General features: G+C 35.8%; 1 long non-coding RNA gene across 1 annotated transcript in view; it reads left to right on the plus strand.

The window, feature by feature from the left end:
• Positions 1–5,817, plus strand: part of LOC128312780 (uncharacterized) — a 146,133-nt gene extending 140,316 nt beyond the window's left edge. Inside the window, exon 3 of the long non-coding RNA XR_008292496.1 lies at positions 5,060–5,817. This is a non-coding gene — a long non-coding RNA (uncharacterized LOC128312780). The remainder of the gene's footprint in view (positions 1–5,059) is intronic.
• Positions 5,818–8,116: the final 2,299 nt, after the last annotated feature.

The following is an 8,116-nucleotide window of genomic DNA, read 5'->3' on the forward strand; positions in this document are numbered from 1 at the left end:
TGCAGGGCTCAAACTCACTAACCATGAGATCATGACCTGGGCTGAAACCAACAGTCAGACGCTTAACCAACTGAGCCACCCAGGTGCCCCTCATTCTCAAAATTCTATGATATTGCCAATATTATAATGCTATGCAATAGTGGATGATACCAAAGTACATAAATGTGCATTGATTCACCCAAAGTTATAGAAAGTCACAGAGCTGGGATTTAAAGACATGAAGAAGAGAAGGTAAAGGGACACTTTTGCCCTTAGTCAGTTGCCTTCATTGCTTCACCATTAAACCATAGACTGTTTTATTTCATAAATATTTCAGATTAAAAAACAACAAAATGAGGTTTAGGGAGACTGCTATTTGCCAAAAATCACATAGTAAGTGACTGCAATCCAGACTCTGTATAGGCTTTGTCTGACTCAGATTCTTAACCATCATATCACAGAGCGTCTTGACATTATACCCCCTTGGAACAATGAGATTCATATATATACCACATACTATGTAAGTCCTCCATTCGGTCTCTACACTGAATTTACCTTCTTCAAGTTTGAAACATTATCTCCTATTTTAAGTCCCAAAGTGGGTCAATACACCTGAACAATAAACTTCACCTTATTCACATCTTTGGGCTGTTTCAAAAAAATAAGCTGATGATTCTGTTAGTCTTGTCTTTATAGGATTTGAGTTCCCACGGGTATTGACCACCATTGTATAAAAACTGTAAAATCCCTTAGGTCATTTGAATTTACCAGACCCTGAACTACTCTGGTGGTTCCAGTCTGTCCTTAATTAGTTATCAAGTAATAGAAAGAGAGTAACTTGGAGTATACGCTATCTTCAAATAACCCATGATTTATGGCTTTGACAAAAGGGAAAGCTTATTGTCAGCTTTACTTCTCATACATTTTTGGTGATTCATTTTAGAATTACCATTGGCTAAACTCTTCAGGAAATAAGATTTCTTATTCTGTGTGTTTAACTCATAGGTCCTTTTCTTTATACTAAGCAGCCTGAATATCCTGCTTTCATTTTTCTGCAAGCTTCTTGAAAGACTCATTCCTAATTATTTTTGCATTCTTCTTGTGTCTAGTACCATGTCTGGTATATTATAGTGTTTAGTACAAGTTTGCTGATATGAAAGAAGTTTAATACATTGTTGAGGAGGACTGTTGATACAGACAGCTCCCTGATACACAATCTATTGATCTTTGTGTTCCCTTCTAGAAACTTCGTGCCTGGTAGCAGATGATAGCATTCTGTAAATGTTTTTATAGTTGAATAAACTGTTGCCTGTATTGTATCTGTTCCTGCTTTATTTGTGCAATCCATCATCATATAATTTATACTGTTTTCAATTTTACACACATTTAATAAATAGAACAAGATAGATAATATGGTTTGGTTCTCAACTCTGTCAGTCACTTGGTAAATAACCTTGGAAGAAATAATTAGTCTTTCTGAGTCTCAGTCCTTTCACATGGAAAAGGAGCAGAATATGATGATATGAGATAATAAACATAATAAATATGAAATACTACTGTGTCTGGCACATAGTGCTCAGTAAATGTGTCTTAAACCATCCTAATGTTATTTATTAAATAATATAAAGAAATCATATCTAGAGGCTGTAAATACATGTTGGTTGTATTTGTAACATACATATGGTTCTAATAGCAGTGATGCTGATGATAATGGCATAGAAAACTCAGATCTAGGGAAACAAAGGAAAGAATGCACTGGGAAAGAGCAAGAGAGGGCTTATGTAAGATCATTTGTTGGCAAAAAGAGTTATGTCTGTGTCCTGAAAGGGCTTCCGAAGTCAGGACATGCCCGCAGGAGACCTCTGGATTCCTCCCCTCTCTCTCTAGCTAACCTTTCCCTTGGCCTCCTCCACCTTGGCTTTCCTGGCCTGCTGCATAAGATCCAGATTCTTTTTTAGAATGGTGTGGGCTTGTTTGTCCAGGCTTAATTCTTAGGAAAGCAATTCAAAATATGCTGCACTTTTCAGGCAATCTGTAGAGATTGGAATAATAGAGAGGAGTGTGTTGTTTAGCCAAAGAATAGCTTTTTCTTTCTCTTTTTATCCATCAAAGAATGAATACCATCTGAGCTGAACTGAAAAGGCTGAGTCACTGTGAAGTCACACATTCTGAGCATTTTTCCGGGACCATGAAGAAACCATGACTGCTGACTTAGAAAAAGCACGGGGAACTTAGATGCTATTAAAACTATATAAACTTTTTAGTGAATCTTCTGGAATCCCATGCTATTGTTAAGCATGCTCATGTAAACTATTAATAACAATATTGTTATTCTAATAAACCCAATTGAAATTTTGAGAAATAAATATAGACTAAATTAATGGGCTAAATATTTTCATATATGTGTGTATATTTATATATATTCACACACATATTTAAGATCTGGATAAAATACTTAAGAAACTGCTGAAAAAGATGTATGAAAAACCAACAAATATATTGAGAATTTAAGAAAACAGAATATTCATATATTCCCACCAGGAATCTGATCAGGTAGATCTTTTCTAGAGAAAATTTACCATGTTTATAAAACATCCTATTTCTATGACATAAACACATAACATAGAATATAGTATATTAAAAAAAAGACTGGAAGGCCATTTTCAATAATGCGAATAATGATATTTTCTGAGTACCAATATTAAGTGTGATTTTTATTTTTATTTTGTGCTTTTTCAAATTATTAACAATAAACATGTATTGAATTTGAATGCCATTGTTACTTTGGCTATTGCTATCTCTCACTTTGGCATTCATAAAAAGATTAAATAAGAAATTGTGAAAGAAATGACATAAATTAATCACACCCACTGAAAAAGAGGTCTCAAAATGTAGGCTTTGGTGAGGATGACCAGTACAATGGTGCCATCTTTATAGATGTACTGGACAGTAAATTAAAATTCTTAAAATGTTGTAATTTAGCTGAAATGAATGCAATTAGTTCTAGATAAATGCCAAAGGAGCACTCTAAAAAAAGGTTTTAAGCAAGAAAAAAATAACTGTATGTTGTAGGTTCTTTTTCCCACTGGTTTTCTATGGTTTTCTATGCACCGGGAGACATGTCCTATGAGGAACATGTTATACAATAGAAATCTTCCTGGCAGTGAAAGCATATTTTCTTGGAGAAGTCACATGATAGGTACAGGGGTATAATGGGAAGGACTCTAGTTTTCTATTGTTTGCAAAATTTGATTTGTTTTCTGAACTGCAAACTTTGTATCAAAATAATTTTGCAAACAATAATTCCATAAATCCTACTGCTACTCAAAGCTATGGAAATGCAGAGTCCAAAATCAAACTTGTTAATAGGGCCTTGGAATTGCAGAAGTATTAAAGAGGTGAATGCAACTTAAAACGTTTAACTCACCAAATATACTTTAAAAACCTAATAGTAAAATTATAGCAAGTCTATAAATACAGTGTTCTGGAGAAATACAGAGTTAGTGGAAGAAGGTGAAAAGAAAGTCATAAATGTGGTAGCATTTTTAAAACTGGGTAGGAAGCTGGAGGGAATTTTGTGCATGTCCTGATTTTATAAACACTGTCCAGAGAGCTAAAAATATTTAGTTAGGGCAATGTAACTAGTTAGGGACAGATTAAAAACTAGAATCCACATCTCCTTTTGCCAGTCCTGTTCTCATTGGTTAGTCCAGTCTCTACCAGTCATCCAAGCAAGGTAACACAAAATGGCCTTGAGCAAAAGAAGGAAGTAATCAGTACACTGTGGGTCATTCAAAAGTATGCTTTAAAGAGCTCATAGTCAGAAGGTTACTATAGTTTCCAAAGCCTGATGCACTTGCCATTGTCTATAGTTAAAAGATAATGAACACTAACCCTTTTATAAATAAGCCATGACTCATTTTAACAAATAATGTCAATTCCATAATAAGAACAGAAATGTTGTGGCAATAAGTACAGCTTTATTTCTGGCGTAATTTGAATTGGTCACATCCAAATTTATTGGAAATGGAGTATAATACAATGGCTAAAGCCCAGGCTTGGGAGGGTAAGATTGGGGGGAGGGGAGAACCTGTCCATTGAGCAAGGTATTTTACCTCATGGTACCACTATTTCTTTTCCTATAAATTAGAGACAATAAGAATAACTATAAGGATAGGATGATAGTGTCTATGTAAAATACTGTAGCCTGATGTCTGGTTGATAGGAAGCTCTCAATAAATGGAAAATATTATTATCAGTATTACTACCACCAATAACAGCAGAAGTGGTAGCAGTTGAAGGATCCTAGTTCTGGAGCATCCTGGGACACAACAGAGGTAGATGAGAAATTTAAGACACCCTCAAAAATGCCATTTAGGGGGCACCTGGGTGACTCAGTCCATTAAGCATCTAACTCTTGATTTCAGCTCAGGTCATGACCTCGCTGACCTGAGCGAGGGGTTCATGGGATCAACCCATTGTTGCTGAGAGCCTGGAGACTCTTTGGGATTCTCTATCTCCACCTCTTTCCCTCTGCTCTCTCTCTCTCTCTCTCTTTCAAAATAAATAAACTTTTAAAAATGCATTTTAGATCATTAAAAATACATAATTCACATTCAGAGAAACATTTTGTAAAACTTATTTCATGTTTCATTTCAGATTTTAGCCCCTTTTGAAGGCAAATAACCTAGTGCTTTCCTTGTAACCAGAGTGAATCATCCAGAGATTTAATTCCATGTGAGTGGTTTAAGATAACTCAATCTAAATTAACAAATGACCCTGTATAATGTAAAGATGAGCTAAAAGCATTATAATCATGAAAGTTAAATAATTCATTGCTTACATTTCTCCTAAGCAGTTTATTTCACCCTTGTGTTTAAAATAACAGTAAAACCTTGACTGGTGAGTAACTTGTTCTGTGTGTTCAGCAAGACAAGCAAACATTTCTAATGAATATTAACTTGATAACTGAGCAATGTCTTGCAATATGAATAATAAATGATGCCAAACATCACATGATCACAACTGAGCCGATGATTCCTCTCTCTCTTTCTCTCTCTCTCTCTCTCTCTTCCTGCAGGATTGTGGATGATCATCTCCCATGCTCAGATGCTCAGTCTCAGGCAGTGGTGTTTGGTAGAAATAAGTGATTTATCAGAACGTTGGAAGGTACCCGCAACTGGCACTAGTGTATTTTTTGTCAGTTCAAAGCACCTATGGAAAGTCCTTTGCTTTTCCATACAAGAGAAAGCTTAGGAATACCTTGCTTCTTTCTAGATCAGGCTGCCTGCAGATATAGACCCTTTCCTCTGCTGCCTTATCCCCAGTTACATTAAATACAGTATATGACAAGATTTTATTAATACTGTACTGTAGCCAATATCCGTGTGAGCATACACAATGGCCCCCATGCAGGAAAAGATTCCACTGGACCACTAGATAGCAGTGATTCTATTAGTGTTAGTGAAAGTCATCCTACACAATATCCCTTCTTTCTCTTGTCTCCCTCACGCCAGCCATGAAGGTTTTCAAAGGTAAGTGCAGGTTAATTTATTTTTCTTTATATTTTACATATTCTTTATTACTTTTATTATATTACAGTACTGTAATCATGCTTATATGAATATCTTTGGGTTGTAGAATGAATCACCTGAGCTTCCGTGTTTTCTTATGGGGAAATTTGCTTTGATACACAAGTGCTTTGCATTACAAGCATGTTTCCAGAACTAATTATGCTCACAAACCAAGGTTTTACTGCACATCTGAAACGTGATTTCACCATTACAGACTTATGGGATTTTTAAAGTTGTTAATGGTATTCATGTATATGTATTTTGCCATGTAAATATAAATGCAGCCAATAACCAGTTTGAAAAATTCAGTGATGTATGGGTAGTAGGGAGTACTGTTAATGGCTTATGAATGTTATTATCTAGACAAGAAAATAGAAATCATGAGAATATGCTGAGGTATTTATGACATGGACTGAAATATATTCTATGTTTCCATATGTTTAAAAGTATTTCTGGGACACCTGGGTGGCTCAGGTGCTTGAGTGTCTGACTCTTGATTTTGGCTCAGGTCATAATCCCAGGCTCATGGGATGGAGCCCCACACCTGGCTACGCACTGAGCATGGAGCATGCTTCAAAAATTATCTCATTCTCTCCCTCTGCCCCTCTCCCTTGCTCGTGCTCTCTTGCTCTCTCTCTAAAATTAAAAATAAAACTTTCTAATTTGCAAGATCATAATACGGTGTGCAGGCTAGATAATAATATAGCATCGATGTTATTTCCCTGATTTTGATAATTTTACTTTGGTTAGGAAATATATCCTAAATTATTTAGGGGTAAAGGATGTCATATCTGCAACCAACTCCAGAAGGGATCAGAAAAAAATCAATACTCATAGAGAATGAGGGATAAAGCAAATGTAATAAAATGATAACATGGGGGCTCTAAGTGATGGGAATATGAGAATTTTTCACATTCTTCTTAAAATTTTCCTTTAAATCTGAAATTATATTAAAGTAAAAAGTTGTAACAGGGCTAATTTGCACCAATGGTCTTGGTAGGTTTTTACCATGTAGACAAAGAGAAGAGGATTCAACGCAAAGTAAAGGAATAAATCAGAGACCAGGAGCAATAGAAAACAAGTAACTCAGAGGGTCTTGAATAGCAGGTACAGTGTGCCAGGGCACAGTAGTCCCGTGGGAAGCTAAGTTAGGACATTATAGGCAGGGGATTGAGAGGAACAGACTGCATTTTAGAAAGATTACACTAGCAGAAGTGTGAACCATTCAAGACAGAAGTCAGAAAAGCCAGTTAGTAACTAGCATAATAATGTAAGGCGGGGGAGGGGTACAGGAGCTGAATGAGAGTGGAAACCATACGGAGGAAAAAGCAAGTCTGATAAAATGTAGTAGTTCAGGGCCCAGGTTCTGATTTCAAATTCCAGGTGTGCACTTCCTAGCTATGTCATCTTCCGTGAATTACTTAGCCTTCCTGAGATGTAGTTTTCCTCATCCCCAACATAGACAGAATAGGAGTATATCCCTCACAGAGTCATTAGGATTAACAAAAAAGATTAATAATACAAGATGCGTAGGACAATTTTGTAGCACATATATAGGACCCAATAAATTAAAGGGCTCAGTAAATTTAAAGACTCTTTAAATTAAAGGACTAGTAAAAGGATGCACCTAAAAAAAAAAAAAAATCTTATCATAGGCATTATCAAGATCTACCTACTAATTAGTTTACATTTTTCACCTGGGGGAATAACAGTACCACTCACTTCGTGCCCAAGTTTCTCTACCTCCGTATTACAGGATATCAAGAATCCTAACCTCTACCCACTAGATACCAGTAGTTGACCCCCAGTTATGAGAATCAAAATGTATCCAGATATTGCCAAATGTCCCCTGGGGGAAAGAATCTCCCACTTGAATGAGAACAGTGAGCTAGATGATGAGCAAAGGAGAAGGGTCAGGTTTGGCACAAGACATCAGCAACAGGATCCACCACTGAGATCAGCGTACAGGGTGTTAGGCTACCCTGTCCCAGAACTTACTACCCAGAACTTTCTTCACATCCCAGCCATCCCAGACTGACTCCCGTAGGTAGATTGTCCACCAGGAAACTGCAGCTATGGACGAAAAGGGTGCTATTGCTGAATTGCCCAGAAGTAACATGTTTTAAAGCATGTTTAAAATGTAGAAAATAAAAAAGGCAGACTACAAAATGGTGTTTTTATAATTTATATATATATATACATACACATATATATTTTATGTATATACACACACATATATACACATACACACATAGGCATATAAAAAAGGGTAAGATATACAATGAAATGTTAATTGTAGTTCTTGCTGGATAATTTTTATTAATTTTTTCTCTATGCTGTAATTCACGATTCACTCAAAGAAATAAGGAGGGAAATCTATGATAAATGTCATTTTCAAGCTGGAAAACGAATGGAATTTTAAGATATTAGAACATTTTTCATATAGTGAAAGGTTAAAGAAATTCTTTTATTTCAAAGTATCACATAATCAAAAGGGGTAGAGACAGGATCACATCTTAATCACTCTTACCAAAAATATATATATATTGACTTTGTGAACCATG

This window comes from Acinonyx jubatus, chromosome F2, assembly GCF_027475565.1.
Source record: "Acinonyx jubatus isolate Ajub_Pintada_27869175 chromosome F2, VMU_Ajub_asm_v1.0, whole genome shotgun sequence".
Classification (NCBI taxonomy): domain Eukaryota; kingdom Metazoa; phylum Chordata; class Mammalia; order Carnivora; family Felidae; genus Acinonyx; species Acinonyx jubatus.